The 20771-nt window shown below is 36.9% G+C and overlaps 1 protein-coding gene across 1 annotated transcript in view; it reads right to left on the reverse strand.

Moving 5' to 3' along the window:
• Positions 1-20404, reverse strand: part of LOC126188294 (serine/threonine-protein kinase VRK1-like) — a 73954-nt gene extending 53550 nt beyond the window's left edge. Inside the window, exons 1-2 of the mRNA XM_049929881.1 lie at positions 20300-20404; positions 14195-14265 (exon numbers count right to left, since the gene is read on the reverse strand). The gene's annotated coding sequence lies outside the window, so the exon portion shown is untranslated. The remainder of the gene's footprint in view (positions 1-14194; positions 14266-20299) is intronic.
• Between the last annotated feature and the right edge of the window lie 367 nt (positions 20405-20771).

A 20771-nucleotide genomic window follows, 5' to 3' on the forward strand; every position in this document is an offset into this window, starting at 1 on the left:
TACAACTGAAGTTGAATTTGATTGTTGTGGACTATCATTTTTTCTCCCTGCATACTACTCCATGCTGAGAACATATCTGGTTTTAAAAGAGTTTGAGCATTCATACAAGCATACCACACTTTCCCAGTTTTTCCTTCATGAAGACCTTGAAGGGGCATCTGCCACACAACAAAGGCAACATTTCATCAATAACGGTGTCCACCCCAGCAGAATAATATTTTGAGAGTAGTTCAATCATTTCCTCAAATACGTCTCATACTGCAGCGAACTTGTCACATTCCCTACGCTCATTTTGTGTCTCTGTCATCAAATCTTACTATTTTAGTAAGATGATGGAAGCTAGTTCTATTCATAGTAGCAGTATAAGCAAATCTTCCTGAGGTGTTGGACCATACATCAAGACTACATGACTGACTCTTGCTCTCCTTCCCCATAATATGTAACCCGACATATGCCATGAATTCAAGTCTAAATTCTGTGTCAATGCTTCTCCATTGGTATGCTTTATTATGGTGACAATTTCTGGAGAACAAATCTTTTCAAATGATTCTATTATTGTTCCTACTTTACCTTCTTTTCTTATGCCTTCTCACTCTTTCACTATGTTTTGTGCTACACGCCTTGCGGTACGATGATGCCTGAATGTAATAACTTTTCCAGTCTTGTCAGTGACCTCACCAGCTGTGTTATCATTCTCTGCAGGTGCGCAGAGTTCCTCTTCCAAGTGTCTCTATACTATCACTGTCCAAATCCTCACATACAACACATTCCTCTTCAGTGTCACTCACCAAATTCAATTTCCAAATCTGCAGATTCTTCTAAAATTTCTAATACTTCTCTCTCAGTATGATAGCGATGGTACATTTTCAATCACTGTTGTCTCTAACACTGGACAAAATGGCACTGAATAAGAAGGAACAAGAAACAATCAGAAATCATACAGAAACGAACTGTTATTGAGATTACTGTTACTACGCACACAGAGAAATTCAATGCACTGAGGTACTACACTGCCAAAATGTTATAATTTATGGAATAAGACAATCCTTGTCAAATCACATCTACTGCTAAGGAGGTTCACTTAAATTAACAGATTAAGTTTAACAGAAAAATTTATACATTTATAAAATCTGGTATAGGAAATAATAAAAAACAACACACGTTTTATAAGAATTTTAAAATATGAAATATCAATCGAAATTACAACATTTACAGAAGGTGGGCACAAAGTAGCACCCTCCCCCCTGGTACAGCAGGGGTTCAATTGAAAGTTTTGCTTAGTTGGTTTCTAGATGTTAATACAATAATTTGTCACAGTGGCAGAACTCATGAGTAGAAAACTGCAATACTGTTGACTGCCGGTGCCAGTACCGAGCGGGGTGGCGCAGTGGTTAGACACTGGACTCGCATTCGGGAGGACGACGGTTCAATCCCGCATCCGGCCATCCTGATTTAGGTTTTCCGTGATTTCCCCAAATCACTCCAGGCAAATGCCGGGATGGTTCCTCTGAAAGGACACAGCCGACTTCCTTCCCAATCCTTCCCTAATCCGATGAGACTGATGACCACGCTGTCTGGTCTCCTTCCCCAAACCAACCAACCAACCAACCAACCAGTACTGGATCAAATGAACACATCCAACAGTCATGCAGAAATGAAAACAATTTGTAGGAGGAAGAGGGACTGCAGGTGGGGGAAGAGGGGCAGGAAGCTTATTCAACAGCAACAACATGGGGGTCTTACTATGCCAGATGCATAAATTTACTACACAGATAGTTCTGTGAAACGTTTCAAATCAATATTAATGAACTTTATATCACTATCCTCCCTTCAAAGCAATCAGGTGGCATTTGAAAGGCAGTTTCATTAAAAATCAAAGAATATAAAAGTACAAACTTTCTTCACATAACAAAACCAATCAAATGGATAAATTATTGTAAATACTTTTTTGATATAACAAATACACAATTAAATATAAAGGTTATACACAAAGTGTAGAGTGTACAATATGATGTGCTGCCACACAAAGACAAAGTATGGGCAAAGTATAAAAATTAAATTTTGGTCTGTGAAGCACATCTGCTATGCACTGTGTTAAAATACCTTCACCTTCCAAATGTTCCCAGTTATTTTATAATTACAAAATGAACCTTTTTACTCTCCAACAGAGTATACACAGTTTCTTAACTTTCCTGTAGATTAGAACTGAGTGCCAGAACAAGAGAAATTCAAAAAGAGGCATTTTGGTGGAAATGCTCTTACCAATTGAGTTTTCCAAGCAGAGCCATGATCTGATCTCACACCTTCACTTCTCTCAGCACCTGTATCCCTATTAAGAAATTTCTCATAAGTCCAACTGTAAACCTTGCCAGACTAGCACTCCCAAAAGAAATGTTTGAGGTTGGAGTCTCGATATAGCACACAGTATTCCATTACTGACTGCAATTTCATACAGTAAATTATCAATCCAATTTCAACAGATTATAGCTTTGGTAACCAATTTGCAACACAGCATAAAAAACTCAGTTTTGAGAACAAGTCCCGATATGTATAGAGACAAGTTCATTAAGCCCTTTAGTAGTTTTCGCAACAACTGATGAATGAAATAATTTTGGTAGATCTAAGGATGTATAGCAAAACAACATTTAAAAGTTGAAGTATATGTCTCAAACACAAATAGCAATCCTACAATTTACCTAAACCTTTAATTACACTCTGTCCTCCTGTCTTCCATTGTTCTTTACCCTTATGAATGCCTCTTGTTAATGAAAACAGTAACTCCAAATCCCAAGTAACTGACATAATGGCAATAGATGTAAGTAATGTTATATTTTGATGCTCCTGGATTCATGCTTTGCCTTTGGTACCTCATCCTGACTAAACAGAACCATAAATTGTTCAGACAGATAAACAAGGCTGGATTATTTATAAACAAGACCTCTTCCGAGTGTATAGTTCGAGCGAGTGTGCTCTGACATCTGTGAGGTACAGGTGGGGGATATCTGTAGTGGGGAATGTGTGTGGCAGGTCTTCACAGAAGGTTATGTTAGTATTATTCACACTGTACAAGCAAGTTCACATAAGACTATGTAATAAATAATTACCAAATTTATTATTCAGGCAGAAATAATGTAGAGATTAAATGCACTGACTGGTAATGAGACACCTGAAAGGTTTCAAATGTGCCCAAGAGTTCAAGAAAGATTGTAAATGATTTCAGATGAGTCAAAATCATTATCTGTGAATGAATACTACAGACAAGAATTTTATCATCATTTGTTATCCCACTGAAAGCAACAGACCTGGCGGCTTCCAAAATTGCTTCTCAGATTGGATTAAGTTACAGGAATTGTCAAGTCAGCATTGCAAAGAAACTAAGCCACCGTAAAGTGTGCTTCTAGTGGCTTCTTAAAGTTTCAATTGAAAAACAAAACATAAAACATATGTGTGTTTGTAAAAAGCACTCAGCAATGACTGCAGATGAAGGAGTTGCCTTTTTGAATCTTATCTTCTGTAATAAGGCTCATAGATCATCATGTGTAATATGCACAAGCCAAAACAAGGCACTAAGGAATGAGAAAGGAATGGTGACTACACTCCAGTGAAAGCAGACAAATGTTAACTGACTATGATGCTTGGGACTTTGAGAGGAATGGAATCCTGCATACTGAGTAACAGCACAAGCATCATATCAGCAACTGAGCATATTACTGGGACCTGAGAAAACAGGCAAGAAGATTGGAATTTTATATCATCAAAAAGTCATTGTATACTAAGCATACACTCAGACTGCAGAAGGAAATAGGCCATATCCTTTAAAAGGAACTATGCTGGCATTTGCCTAAAGTATTTGAGAAATATCTGAAAATCCCAGTATGGGTGTACAGGTGGCGATACAAACTACCCTCCTCCAAAATACAAGTACAGTGGCTTACCTCTGCACCACCTCACAAGGTGTCAAAAACTTTAAGAAAAGAGAGGGACACCATTTTATCAGCCCTTTAAAGTCCAGACTTTAACCTGAGTTCCACTGTTTTTAACTGCTCCCTGAGACATTGAAAAGCATACAGCCTAGAACATTCATGCACAATTGGATGGTGACATGACATCACTCTTCTTATGATGATGGCGGCATCAAGTAACCAGTTTATGTCTATACACACACACACACACACACACACACACACACACACCGTGCATAGAACTTCAGAAGACTGGCACTGAATGTAATGATCAGAGGGCATCACTGCCTTAGGACAAGCTGCTAAAAAGAAAGAGCTTTCAATGTAATACCTTGGTCAGGAGACACACATTATCTAGCACTGGGAAACTACTGTGCCTTCAGTTCTGCCACTACTTGACGTTCAACAGCATTTTGTTAACATTCTTCTCATTCTGACTCTAGTGCCAGGAACCTCACAATTGCCCAAATCTGCCATACATTTCTTACTCTTCACCCAACCACCTCAGGTTGGCATCTCTCTCTCTCTCTCTCTCTCTCTCTCTCTCTCTCTCTCTCTCTCTCTCTCTCCCCCCCCCCCTTCCCCTCCTTCACTAACTTTCCCTTTTCAACCGCTTCACCTTCTCTCCTCCCCTCCCTTTCTCCCTCTTCATCTCCACCTCTCTCCCCTCCCCACCCCTCTCTCCCCCCCTTCCTCAATGTCTTTTAGCTGTACCCACTGGATGCTTCTTATCTTATTGTTGTCCGCCCCAGTAGCTGAGTGGTCAGCATGATGGATTGCCGTCCTCCGGGCCCGGGTTCGATTCCCGGCTGGGTCGGAGATTTTCTCCGCTCAGGGACTGGGTGTTGTGTTGTGTTCATCATCATTTCATCCCCATCCGGCGTGCAGGTCGCCCAATGTGGCGCCGAATGTAATAAGACCTGCGCCAAGGCGGCCGGACCTGCCCCGCAAGGGGCCTCCCGGCCAATGACGCCAAACGCTCATCATCATCATCATCATCATCTTATTGTTGATCTGTCAGAAGATCAACCTCTTTCCCACTACTCACTACTTGCATCCTTCCCTACACTCTCAATAATAGAATGTCAACAATTAGTCTTGCTGTGTGTGTGTGTGTGTGTGTGTCCTTAGGCTACAAATAAAGCTAGTGCTCAAAAACTAGTGTGAATGCTGTCTTGTATTATGTTTCTTTGCTTCACACATTAAACTCTTTATTTGCTACATGAATACTGAAATGATGTGAATACTAACATTTACATAATACACAAGATGGGGAAAAATTAGTATTATAGTTGCATGTAAAAAAGGAGCACATATACATAACTGTATAAATAATATACTGAAACACACTAGCAGCACATTGAAAAATTGTTAAATCAAGTATTCAAAGTTTCAAGCATTTTGTCAAAAAAAAGTGTCATATAGAAGATAGGGAAAGCAAAGGATGGTAAAGGAACAATCACTTTTTAGAATAAATTACGATTTCAGGTAATTAATATTAAAAAAATATGTGAATATTTCAAGCTTAAAATGTGTGTAGATAAAAAGAAGAATGAGGTAGTTACTGGTCTAGGAGTAGTGTCTTCATTTAGTAATCAAAATGTCCTCAGTGACAGGTTTGAAACCCACCACCACTTAAATTTTGAACAAAGATCATTAGCAATGGTAGTCGAAGGCTTCCAACACAAGAAGTCGTTCCGTTCAGCCAAAGGCCCTGTCAAAGACGGTGGAGGAGCAAACAGAGGTTCAGGGCACTTCCTTGCCCTTGGTTGGGAAACTGCCCCTAAAGGCAGAAGAATCAGCGGTGATCAACAGCACAAGGATGCAGAAGGCAATGGAAGTCCCTGCATTAAAGAAACATGATGTGCACCCACAGGACAGGCATGTAACTGAAAAAGTGTCACAATGATCTCTCCATTGGCAAAAGTTTCAGACTAGCCCTCCATTCAGATCTCTGAATAACCAACATTCTATGAGTTGGGGCATGGAATGTCTGATTTTGAACATGGTAGGGAAGCTAGAAAATCTGAAAAGGGAAATGTTAACACTCATTCTACACGTAATGAGAGTCAGTGAAGTAGAATGGAAAGAAGACAAGGATATCTGGTCAGATAAGTATATGGTAATAACAGCAGCAGAAAACAGTACGATGGAGTATGATTCTTTATTAATAGGAAAGTAGGGCAGAGAGTGGGTTAGAGCGAACAGTTGGGTGACAGGTTGTTCTCATCAGAATTGATAAACATCAACAAAGATAGTTCCGGTACATATGCCAACGTCGCAAGCCAAAGATGAAGAGAGAGAGAGAGAGAGAAAGTACATGAGGATATTGAACAGGTGATCCAATACATAAAGGGAGATGAAAATCTAATAGTCATAGCAGAGTGGAGAGCAGTTAAAGGGGAAGGAGTAGAAGAGAGGGTTACAGAAGAACATGAGCTTGGTACTAGGAATGAGAGAGGATAGAGACTAATTGAGTTCTGAAATAAATTTCTGCTAGTAATATTGAATGATCTGTTCAAGAATCACAAGAGGAGGAGGAGGAGGAGGAGGAGTTATACTTGGAAAAGGCTAGGGGATACAGGAAGATTTCAGTTAGGTCACGTAGTGGTCAGGCAGAGATTCCAAAATTGGATACTGGATTGTAATGTGTACCCAGGAGCAGATATAGGCTCAGATCACAGTTTAGTAGCGACGATGAGTAGGCTGAAGTTTAAGAGACTAGTCAGGAAGAATCAATATGCAAAGAAGTGGAACATGGAAGTACTAAGGAATGAAGAGATATGATTGAAGTTTTCTGAGGCTACAGATAATGCAATGAGGAACAGCTCAGAAGGCAGTTCAAAGGAACAGACAGACATCTTTAAAAAGGACAACTGTAGAAGTTGGAAAGAAAAACAGACACAACGAAGGTAATTTTGATGAATCCATGGATAACAGAAGAAATATTTTAGTTCATCGATGTAAGAAGTAAAAAAAGTTCAGGGAAATTCAGGAATACAGAAATGCAATTTGCTTTGGAATGAAATAAATAGTAAGTGCAGGGAACCTAAGCCGAAATGACTGCATGAAAAATGCAAAGAAATCGAAAAGGAAATGATTGTCAAAAGCAATAACTAAGCTTACAGGGAAAAGAACCCTCAGTGAAATTAAAAGCAAGGGTGGTAACAATAAGACTGCAATGGGAATTCCGCTGTTAAATGCACCTTGTCCTGTGATCTGACAGAAGAGGAAACAGGAGTCGATATACAAGAGGTCGGGGATCCAGTATTAGGATCAGAATTTAAAGGGCTTTGGATGACTTACAGTCGAATAAGGCAGAAATAATCGATATCATTCCATCAAAATTTCTAAAGAGATTGGGATAAGTGGCAATGAAGTGCCTATTCGCGCAGGTGTATAGAATGTGAGAATTAGGTGATACACCATCAGACTTTCATGAGAATATCATTCACAAAGTTCCGAAGATTGCAAGAGTTGACAAGTGCAAGAATTATTGCACAATCAGCTTAACAGCTCAGGCATCCAAGTTGCTGACAAGAATCACGTACAGAAGAATCGAAAATACAGTTGAGGATGTGTTAGATGACAATCAGTTCGGCTTTAGGAAAGGTAAAGGCGCCAAGGAGGCAATTCTGACATTGTGGTTGATAATGGAAGCAAGACTAAAGAAAAATCACAATATGTTAACAGGATTCATCAACCTGGAAAAAGTGTTAGACACTATAAAATGGTGCAAGTTGTTCAAAATTCTGTGAAAAACATGGGTAAGCTATATGGAAATACAGGTAATATACAATATGTACAAGAGCCAAGAGGGAACGAAGAGTGGCACAACAGGAATGAATCACTAAGATTAATACGAATGGAAGACAGGGATGTAGTCTTTCACCTACTGTTCAATCTCTGCATCAAAGAAGTGACTAAGGAAATTGAAAGAATGGTTCATGGAGGAATTACAGACTAGATTAGATTCACTTTCATTCCAATTGATCCACAGTGAGGAGGTCCTCCAGGATGTAGAACATGTCAGAAAAACAACAATACATGACAAATATTTACAACTCAAACAAATAAGCTAATGTACCATTCCACAGGTCCCAAGTGGCATGGTCGTCATTTTTTAATGAACGCTATATGAAAGAATCATTTTACAATTACTAATGCACTGAATTTAAAATATTTTTTTTTTATTTGTTTATAAGGTAATAAACGTGTAATACAACTACTAAGTACTTATTTACAATGAACACATTACTGCACTGAACTGGTGCAGAAGTTATATTGTACTTATATAGACACAGACACAGACACACACACACACACACACACACACACACACACAAATATTTACAATGAACACATTACTGCACTGAAATTGTGCACAAGTCATATACACACACAAATCAGTTGGTTCTACTGAGAAATTCATCAATGGAGTAGGAGTTGCCCACCAATAAATCCTTTAGGCTTCTCTTGAACTGAATTTCATTGGTTGTTAAGCTTTTCATGGCTGCTGGCAAGTTATTGGAAATATGTGTTCCTGAATAATGCACACCTTTTTGTATAAGACTAAGTGACTTTAAATCCTTGTGAAGATTATTCTTATTTCTAGTATCGATTCCATGAATTGAGCTGTTGGTTTGAAAAAGTGATATATTTTTAATGACAAATTTCATTATGGAATAAATATATTGGGAAGCAGTAGTTAGTATCCCTAGTTCCCTGAACAGGCTTCTGCAGGATGTTCTTGAGTTCACACCACATATAACTTACTGCATGTTTTTGTGCCCGGAAAACTTTAGCTCAATTTGATGAATTACCCCACAAAATAATCCCATATGACATTATGGAATGAAAGTAAGCATAGTATGCCAGCTTTTTCATTTTTATATCCCCTATGTCCGACAATTCGCATTGCAAACAGAGATTTAAGACACTTCAGCAGTTCTGTGGTGTGCTCCTCCCAGTTGAATTTATTATCAAGCTGTAATCCCAAGAATTTAACACTGTCCACTTCTTCTATCTGCTTGTCATCGTATGTTAGGCATATACTCGGGGGGCATCCCTTACAAGTTCTGAACTGCATGTAGTGTGTTTTTTCAAAGTTTAGTGACAAAGAATTGGCTAGGAACCAGTGATTAATGCCCACAAGTATTTTATTAGCTGACCTTTCTAAGACTACACTTGATTTGCTATTTATTGCAATAATTGTATCATCAGCAAACAAAACGAACTTGGCTTCTGGTAATGTTACTGATGAAAGGTCACTGATATACACAAGAAAAAGGGCCCTAAAATGCACCCTTGTGGGACGCCACACGTAATTAGTTCCCAGTTGGATGATGCCTGATAGCTTGATACATGTCTCTTTCCTAATAACACCCTTTGCTTCCTGCCAGAGATATAAGATTTGAACCATTTTGCAGCATTTCCTGTTACACTATAATATTCTAATTTACTTAAAAGGATATTGTGATTTACACAGTCAAATGCCTTTGATAGATCACAAAATATACCAGTTGCCTGCAATTTTTTGTCTAATGAATTAAGCACATTTTCACTGTAAGTGTAGATAGCCTTCTCAATATCAGAACCCTTTAGAAATCCGAACTGTGACTTTGACATTAGGTTATTTGAGATAAGATGGTTATATAGCCAATTGTACATTACTTTTTCTAAAGTTTTTGAGAATGCCGGCAAAAGTGAAATTGGACGGAAATTTGATGCTATTTCTTTATCTCCCTTCTTAAACAGTGGCTTAACTTCAGCATATTTCAATCATTCAGGAAATATTCCACTGATAAATGACTGGTTACACAGATAGCTTAATATGTTACTTAACTCAGAATCACATTCTTTAATTTTGTTGATATTTCATCACGCCCACTGGATGTTTTTGATTTTAAAGATTTTATGATGGATATTATTTCTGCTGGGGTAGTGAGGGTCAAATTCATATTATGGGAATTACTTGAAATGTCTGGTCTGAAGTATTCCATAGCAGCATCTACAGAACCTGACAACCCCATCTTGTCAGTAACAGTTATAAAATGTTTGTTAAAAAGTTCTGCAACACTATACATGTCTGTCACCAATGTATCATTTACTCTTAATGCTATTTGTCCCTCTTCATGTATGGTTCTACCAGTCTCCTCCTTCACTATATCCCAGATAGCCTTTATTTTGTTTTCTGATATGACTATCTTTTCCTTGTACTATATTTGCTTTGATATCCGTATTTACAGTCTTTAATATTTTGCAGTATTTCTTGTAATGTGCTATAGTATCAACATCGGAACTGTTTCGGATTGACAGATACAGTTTTCTTTTTGTTTTACAAGATACCTCTATTCCTTGAGTAATCCATGGCGTCTTTGCAGACTTTACTCTAACCTTGGTAAGTTTAGGGGGAAAACAGTGTTTGAATAAGGTAAGCACTTTATTAACAAAAGTGTTATATTTTTCATTCAATTTAAGGTGAAAGGATATCAATGATACATTCACTGATGACACTGCTATCCCCAGTGAAAGTGAAGAAGAATTATAGGATCTGCTGAATGGAATGAACAGTTTAATGAGTACAGAACATGGATTGAGAGTAAATTAGCAAAAGATGAAGGTAATTAGAAACAGCAGAAATAAGAACAGTGAGAAACTTCACATCAGGAATGGTGATCACAAAGTAGATGAAGTTAAGGAATTTGTTACCTAAGTACCACAATAACAAATGACATGAGCAAGGAGGACATAAAAAGCAGATTAGCACTGGCAAAAATGGACATTCCTGGCCATGAAAAGTTTATTAGTGTCAAAAACTGGCCTTCATTTGAGGAGCATACATCTGATAATATATGCTGAGGCACGGCATTGTATGGTGGTGAAACATGGACTGTGCGAAAACCAGAAACAAAGAGAACCGAAGAATTTGGGATGTGGTGCTACAGAAGAATGTTGAGAAGTACGTGGACTGATAAGGTAAGGACTGTGGAGATTCTCTGAAGAATTGGCGAGGAAAGGAATGTATGGAAAACACTGATAAGGAAAAGGGACAAGTTGGCATGACATCTGTTAAGACTTCACGGAATGGCTTCCATGTTACTAGAGGGAGCTGAAGAGTGTAAAAACTGTAGAGGAAAACTGAGACTGGAATGTATCCAGCAGTCAACTGAGAATGTAAGTTGCAAATGCTATTCTGAAATTGAAAAGTTGGCACAGGAGAGGAATTTGTGATCAAACCAATCAGAAGACTTTTTTAAAAAAAAAAACAACTTCTAATTTGATTAGATGGACTGAAGCAGCCTGCAAATAATGTAGGTGTGCATTTCTTATCATCATTTGACCTCAGATACAGGAATGCTCAATACAAATGGATGTAACTTAGCATCCTGTTACTACATACCTATTCATCCGGTTACTACATACCTATTCCAGATATATAATGTAATTCCTTGCCATTTCATAGTGTTTTCCCTGTATCTTTCAGACCATCATCGTCAACTAGTGACATTTACTATTAGGGTATGTGACAAAAATGACTGGAAAACTACAAGGATGATAAATGAAAAGGGATTCAGGAATTCAAGAAAAGTTTGCAAAATACAGACTGGAAAGCTTACAAAACACCCCTTGTGTGAAAATATAAATTCTGGAAGATTATTAGGCTATTCAGAAAACCTGTTTTCCTATAATCTAACCAGAGGAAACAGATCAAATGCATCTAAACTCTGGGTTACTAATGGAATCACAATATCAAATAGATTTAAGAGAAGATTTACTTTCCATCAAGGGACACTGAGGATGACAGGGTTCAATCAATTTACAAAGTGCTATGTAAAATTTTAAGCAATGGCATCAGAACATCAAAATTTATGTACAGGGTGATTATAAATCAATATCGGGGTTTTAATGCTTTATAATATTTATTATATTAAACTTACAGTAATAAATGATGTCAAATGAAAGAGCAACTCAAACAGTTTTACCAAGAACCTTATAAATGTTCAATGAGAGCACCATTTGTCACAAGGCACACATCAAGTCTATAGCCGAGTTCTTCCCAAGCGTTGATAAGTGTGTTTTCAGTTATTGTAGCAACAGCTGCTTCAATCCAGTTTCTTAATTCACGGAGGTCTGCTGGTAGCGGAGGCACGTACACATGATCCTTGATAAAGCCCCAAAGGAAAAAATCGCATGGCGTTAGGTCAGGTGAATGTGGAGGCCATGCAAAGCAAGCCCTGTCATTGGGCCCCTTGCGTTTAGGAGGAACTCGACTGTAGACTTGATGTGTGCCATGTGACAAATTGTGCTCACACTGAACATTTATACGGTTCTTGGTAAAACTGTTTGAGTTGCTCTTTCATTTGACATATCATTTATAGCTGTAAATTTAATCAGGTAATAAATATTATAAAGTGTTAATACCCCGATATTCATTTATAAACACCCTGTATTTTCAAGAGAAAATAAGTTCCTCCATCAACAAGATAATGATTGTTTGGAATAAAATGAAAAGGAGACAGGAGAAACAAATCAAGAAAATTAAGAAGTTTCATGAAAGGTAGATAATGAAATGAAAAAAAGTCCCAAAACTGCAGATACCTTTAATAACAGTTTTATGGCAGAACAGATAATTTTACTTTCAAAACTTCCTTAATAGGTATTGTATAAATCTTAATAAATAGCCTATAGTTTCTACGAAAAGCCTTCCAAAACAAGTTGTTTTGAACTGAAGTGCCTCCTACATTTCCAAAAGAAATTTTTATTATTATACATTGTCTTAAAAATACATGTTTCAGTGGTTACTAAGGGTGAAATCAGTCATAAAATAATGATATGTTCTCAGCCGAACTTAGTAATACACTGACATACTTATGTAATGAATTTTCCCATAACAGTTCTATCCCAGAGACAAAAATATCCCAGAGCCACTTCGCAAAACAGGGTAACAAAGGATCAGCAAAAAATAATTGACCCATCAAATTACTGTCAATATTTTCAAAAATTTCTGAGAAGATGCCTCTACAAGAATTTAAATGAGTTAGTATTAGTCCAGATACGAGACTGGTAGATGGGTATAAAATATATCACTTTAACTGTCATGCAGATAATGTGGTGGAGTTTTGAGACTGAGGATAACTTCTCCTCCAACACTGAAGACTATCTTCAAATTAACTCACAAATTTAATGCTTTATGTTGTTTCATAGTTGGAATTAGCACTGTAATCCAACAGTTTTTTCACAATGTTAAGTCGATGAACTGAACTGGAGTTCAATGCACATGTTTGACTTCTTTCTAGATTTCAGGCACTATGTAGGATCAATGGAATATGACTAATCATGAATAATAAACCACCAATAAGGGAAGAGAGAGAACCCAGGTTTGAATTCTGAAGTCTGTAAATAATTGTTATTCCAATTTCAATTTGTACTTGTCTTCTGACCCAGGATTTTATCCATTATTTCTATCTACCTTTATTCAGTCACTACACAGCTTTCCTATTTCTTGCCCACTTTTATCCCACAATCAACTGTTTACACATTAAAGAACATCTTCTGTTTCTACATTGTTATTCCAGTTCCACACAGTTTTGTTTGAATCTGATAAATAGTAATATTTTATTGGACAGTCTTTGAACATAATAATTTATCTTAATCTATAAGTAACTGTTTCAAATTATCAGCAAACTTAATAGAAAACGCTGTCTCCTGTTTTATGAATTTGTGACTGCTTTCACTGCAATTCCTCTCAACCTCACTACTTCCCACAAAACATGTAAAAATCTGATGTAAGCCATGTCATTACATTTAAAATTATTTCAGATTTTCCTCAATTTCCGGGCATATATACATTCACATTTATTAAAAAATTTAATAGAAAAGGAGTAGTTAACTCCAATGTACCAAGCACACTTTTAGTATCAGTAATCAAGCTTTTGAATATAACTTGTGCTCCATATTGAGCTCCTGTCCTTTGAGCTGTTTCCTCAGTTCATTCTTATATCATCCCTTATTTCCAATTTGCAACTCTTATACAATTACTTAGTTTTTCTCATTTTGTACCACAGTGGTTACCACACCAATAGTCTATGTATATACATCTTTAGCAGTATTACATCACACAGTCCACATTTTTTCTTTTACGCTGCAAAATATCTCCCACGGCATAAAACGCATTAATATAATACAGGGTAAACAACAGAAATATCTGGTAACATGAAATGGTAATTTACCTTGCAAAGACAACTACATTAACTCTAGACTCTTCAGATCTTTCTCGATACTTGAATGGTCCTAAATCCACCTGAAACATTTAAAAAAACAATTTTTTTCAAGTGGAATCAAGTTATGGCAATGTCACATTACACGATTCATATAAACACACATATTGCGAAGTGAGTTGTCAACAGGAACTTACTTAATTGAAATTTATAGCATACACAGCATGTTACATAGCAGGCATAATGGTTTGGCAGAAATAATCAGCTAAATTATTGGAAATATTAAGCATAAAGGTCTAATTAGACATGGTTATCAATCAAGATATTATGTAACTATTTATAAACTATGAATATAATAGAGGGAAACATTCCACGTGGGAAAAATATATCTAAAAACAAAGATGATGAGACTTACCAAACAAAAGCGCTGGCAGGTTGATACACACACAAACAAACACAAACATACACACAAAATTCGAGCTTTCGCAACCCCTGGTTGCTTCATCAGGAAAGAGGGAAGGAGAGGGAAAGATGAAAGGATGTGGGTTTTAAGGGAGAGGGTAAGGAGTCATTCCAATCCCGGGAGTGGAAAGACTTACCTTAGGGGGAAAAAGGACAGGTATACACACACACACACACACACACACACACACACACAAGCAGATTTGACAAATGTCTGCTTGTGTCTGTGTATGTGCGGATGGATAGATATGTGTGTGTGTGTGTGTGTGTGTGTGTGTGTGTGTGTGTGTGTGTGTGTGTGTGTGTGTGTGTGTGTGTGTGCACGCGCGAGCAAGTGTATACCTGTCCTTTTTTCCCCCTAAGGTAAGTCTTTCCGCTCCCGGGATTGGAATGACTCCTTACCCTCTCCCTTAAAACCCACATCCTTTCATCTTTCCCTCTCCTTCCCTCTTTCCTGATGAAGCAACCAGGGGTTGCGAAAGCTCGAATTTTGTGTGTGTGTTTGTGTGTCTATCAACCTGCCAGCGCTTTTGTTTGGTAAGTCTCATTATCTTTGTTTTTAGATATATTTATAAACTATGTAACAATGCAGAACTGTGTAAAAACACAAATGGAGGGACACTGTACATAGAACACAATGAACGGTCTAATGACTTTACTTAAATTTCTGTATACAAGCAATGAAAATGTATGGCACCATAGTCAACATAAAAACAAACTAATTTCCAAAAGGTTAAAGAATGGTTCAAACATCTCTAAAAATTGGTTTTATTTAGCAGTGAATTCGACGCAAAATATTGCATCAAAATTTCTTTTATATTTGGCATGACTGCTTCACAAATCAGCCAAAATTTGTCTATCTGTCAAAAATACACATCAATTGCCACACCTATATTGCCATACACTTTCATATTTTGAGTTTTAAAGGGACACAGATCATTTGAGAATTTGTTCCAATTTTCTAATGACATTCCTGTATGATATGTATATTTAAACTACTGTCCTACCATATTAACCAGAATGTTGTATAGATCTTTATTTTCTTTTAATTGGATTGTTGGCTCCATGTGTAAATGCATAACTACAGATTTTCATTTTCTGGTACTGAAGACTTCAATCCTTGGTAAAGCATATACGCCCACACTTTGGCAGCAGTTGGGATTGGATTCCACACTAAACACAACTTTTGACCATAACTGTCTTGGTGAGCCAGTTTACTTGCACCATTTGGTCATTGCACTGTCTCAAGTACCATATAAACTTCAATAAATCAAACTGTTCAACACAAATTGTTTGTAACAAACTATCTGTAAGTCTGTTTAGGTAGTGACATCAATAGAATGTATGACTGAATTCATGTTCCTACAAAAATGTGCACAACTTACGTAAATATAAGATTTCATAAATCACAGAGTTCAGAATATACTCATAAAAATGTATTGTTTGTTTTTCCCCAGCATGAATTTATTGCCCGACTATTTGGAATACGTTTATCAGCCACAACACCCTTTTCAGATAGGTATACATGAAAACAATTAACTACTAAATGTACAGTTGCAGAGAGATCATCTACACAGGCAATTTTTCACGGTCAGAAAATATATTGTTTATTGTTGTTTGCGTTCTTGGAAGTCAAGTGCTCTCATTCTCAAATACTGGAGGAATGTAGTCCTGGTATTTGCATGCCATGGTTTACATTGCCTCAAAACAGTTTCATGTCACATGGATCATTTTGCACAATAGATTGTAATGATGTGGGACGAGTCGTTTTACATTCACATTGCAAATTAATTCCTACATATGGTTACATTCTGAATGTGTCTAATTTCCTTTCTTTGCTTTCATAAAGAAAGGAAAATAGAGGTCAGAGTTAAGTTCTATCTACTATCTTTTTACACATTACTGTAATAGAAATTCTTCTCTGCAATAGAAGGAGCTGTCAAAGAGAAACTTTCAGGCGCGCGCACGTGTGTGTGTGTGTGTGTGTGTGTGTGTGTGTGTGTGTGTTTTACTTCGCAGCCTGTCAGATACAACTAGGTAAGTGATTAAAAACTTTTGTCGCAGCACTGTGCTCCCCTTTTTGTACTAAAGGCAAAGACCATAATGTGGAGTAATTATGTACAGCATTGTTCCTTTTGAACTATAGTGGATTACTTGCAACAAACTCCATGAGGGGATAAATATACTATGAAGCAGTAGTCAGCATGTCCAACCGAAACAGGTGCCTACAATATGATTGTGGGCGAGTACCATACATTATTCTTATAGCATGTTTTGGCACAAGAGTTATTACCCCAGAACATTATTCCATATGACATTATTGAATGAAAATAAGCGAACCATGTCAACTTATTGAATTGCCTCTTCCCAAGATTTGAAATGATTGTAAGTGCAAATGTGGCTGAACTAAGTTGTTTTAGCAGTTCCAAAAAGTGCTGCTTCTAATTTAAATTCTAATCAATATGGACACAAGAATTTTGAAGTTTCCACCATATTATTTCCTCACTGTGTGTTACTCTTATCACTGGTGTAGTACCCCTAGATGTGCAGAAATGAATATGTTGTCTCCTTTGAAAATAGAGTGAGAGACCACTTGTAGAAAACCAATCGATAATACCTTTAAGAATTTTGTTTACTATCTCTTCTGTTTCTGTATGTATATTTAGATTGATCAATAGTAGTGTCACCTGCAAAAAGAACTTAATTTTGCTTCTTTTATATTACACAGAAGATCTTTTACATGTATGAGGAGCAACAGTTGACCCAAGATTAAGCTTTGGAGAACCCCTTACATGATTGCTCCCCAGTTAGAATAATGTCCCCAGACTAGATTGGTTAATTTACTAAGTACAACTTTCTGCATTCTTTTGGTCAGATATAACATTATCCATTGGTTGATTATACCATAAAACCCATAAAACTTCAATTTACCTAGGAGAATACAGCACGTCACATTCAAACTCCTTAGATACGTCACAGAAAACACCAAGCCAGCCTATTTTATTATTTAATGCTTGTAAAATCTGGCTAGTGAACATGTAAATGGCATTCTCAGTAGAGCAACCCTTCTGGACCCCGAATTGTGATTTGCTCAGGACATAAGGCACTCTTATTTATCCTGACTGTGCATCATGAACAAAGAGAGCTTTTGTTACTGGGTGAACAGTTATTTTCTCACACTGAGCTTCATCAAAAGGAAATATTGTCAATTAGGGTCCTACTGTCTTTATCAAACTGTTCGGAAAGTTAACTAATGAGATCACATTGTAGGATCCACGTTAAGGTTTCCATATCATTTTTGCTATCAGAATCCTTTAGAAAATTTACATTGAAGTCACCAAAGACTTAACAGCTTCCTGCTGTCTGACAAACAGCGCAATTAATAACCCAGATTTCTCAAACAGTTCGGAATTTCTCAGTTGGAATATATATACACATACAATTAACAGTGATCTGCTCTGTCTTAAATCCTTTTCCCATGTTAGTTATGCATGAGTAATATGCTACAGTGTAATCTTTAATATGTAACTTATCTAAACTTGGGGTTACGTTGTGTTCAGACAGGCAAAGGATGTCATCTTTTCAGAGCTCTCTATATTTTCCAAATGGATAAGAAGCTCTTCTGCCTTATTATTCAATTTTACAATAATTTGATGAAATAAAACAACCTTGCTTTTCTGTATATTTGTATCATTTTGAGAGGGGCTTCTACTATTTTCACTTCTTTCTGGACAGGGTTGCCTGAATCCAGATTCTAGTGCCTCTCCGACACCAGCAACCAAAGAGATACACAGTTTCTATCTGTAATACATACTTGTCTTTTTGAGTTAAACTTTTAACATAACATTATACCTCTTTATTAAATTTTTAAATTCCGTCAATAAATATATGCAAATTGAAAGTCAAATTACTGCTGCCCCTGGAAGCTGTAACGTGGCAACCTACAAATGGACTTGGGTTAATTTGTCCTAGGTTAGTCACTTAGTGATATTTATCTACAAAATCAGCTACCACTCTGTCAAATGAAATTCCCTGAAGCAACAAGATTGCATTATTGCACAATCCTCACTTTCCAAAAATTCTAAAACCAATTAAATGAAAGTGACCTGCAGCTGGTTGGTGCACATTTACCACCACCTAGAGGTAGATAAAAATGTTATTGCTCACTTTACTCCAGTTAAAAAACTGGCAAAATCTCAAAAGTGGCTCCACCCCTGCTAAACACCTGCATACACAATTCTATATAGAGCCTAGCAAGCACTCATATGTTCCTGGGTTTATGTATTTTTATCCTAACTGCAACATTGTATGGTTAAATCTGTAGCATATGTGGTCACTTTCATACTAATGCCTTACACCAGAAATTTCATGAAAGAGCTGATAATGCCATTTCAACTATTCCATTAGATGGCACTGCCTTCTTGCTCATAAAGTAAACTGGTTAGATCATACAACAAACACATGAGTATAGAGTGACATCAAAAGCAGTTTTGGCTCGAGTCAACTTTCAGTCACTTGAAAGCTAATCTCTTCTTAGTACTCAGATACTGTCCATATTCATTTCTAATACTTATTCTGTGACAAAACTGCAGTACTGTACTCCATTTTTGGTCCCGGGCACACACAACCGGTAGTCCACTATTTTTCGTTTCTCCCTCTCTAATGAGGAAGGTTACTTTTTAAAATTCATGTCAGTCAATAGAGTCAGTGCTATTCATAAAGGGTCACATCCTTAAGAGTGATCCGGCACTTTTTCTCCGGTATTTCTATTTCTGTGGTTGTTTTCAATTTGTTTTTTACGCGTATGTAGTGCTGGCCAAACTAATACCACTTATGGCGAGTTTTGTGCAACTATCCAATGGCAAAGGTAAATTAAGACTTTTCTCATAAAATACTGCTTTATGTAAACCCCAAACTATATCGTAAGAAATAAACGTACATAACCGATCATTGAAAACTTTTGCAGTATGCCTTTGTTAACAAAGAAAAAAAGAACAGCAATACAGAACTGACACTATTAATTTTTTTTCTGCCTATTAACACTAACACTTTAAAGCAGGTCTGTTTTTCACGTATACAAAAAAACTGTTGAAACAGTAGCTTACAAATTAGGTTGTTTCTACGATTCACTACTCCCAAATGTTTTCTGAAGTTTACTAAATATAGCGCGTCGGTGCCGTAAAATTTATGGAACGATTCAATACTGCAAACTAAATTATACCTATACGTTTACTGTAGTTTACTAAATACAGATTGAAAATTGCGTATATTTATGGGGCACTAGACATTCAAACTATTTACACGACGCAAGCAACAAGCAGGCACTAATGAAATCAATTTATTCAACAGTTCCATACACCGCCTGCGCAGGATAGCGAAAGCAGCCACAGTGGAATGACAAAATGGCAGTAACTTTCTCCTTGATCTACGTGACATCTTCGATAATTTGGATGTAATACAACCAGGCTACTTGAAGTTGCAAGTGTTTAAAAGAACAAACTGTAAATGCTGACACGAAATACTTAGGTATAAATTCCAAAACCGTTTTGACACTTCGACTGTCAACACCAACATACACAAATCAAACATGATCACAGTAAAATATAGGTACTATTAACATAATCTTATTTGAAAACAAATATATCTTTTTCTTACCGGAACACTGACAGCATTACTACACTTAAAATTTAAATACAGCATTGATTAAAATTCTACCATAAAACACACAGCCATATTTAATGACCTTGATTTTGCCAAAGATGTCGTTTACTCAATCACTGTCCGACAGTCTCATTCGATGACTAACTATCGATTGTAGAAGTTATTACTTTTATTTTTATATTACACGGTCTTTCGTACTATTGAGAGATAAAGCTGTGATAAAGCACAATCGAGAAATAGGCTAACTACAGTGTAACATGGGTGTGCACTGTACGATGGCAATTTATTCACCAGCTAGTTATGCGGTCAAGTTGGCAACGCAAATCGAACTTGTGGGTTATTTTTGCGCGCGAAAGTTACGATATTCAGTTGATTTCGGTCTCAGCTGAGGCAACGTCGATTGTAAACATGTGTGCGAAAAGTTGAAAATGTCAGAATTACGATCTTTTGGACACTGACTCTGGTG

Source organism: Schistocerca cancellata, chromosome 5 (genome assembly GCF_023864275.1).
Source record: "Schistocerca cancellata isolate TAMUIC-IGC-003103 chromosome 5, iqSchCanc2.1, whole genome shotgun sequence".
Taxonomy (NCBI): Eukaryota; Metazoa; Arthropoda; class Insecta; order Orthoptera; family Acrididae; genus Schistocerca; species Schistocerca cancellata.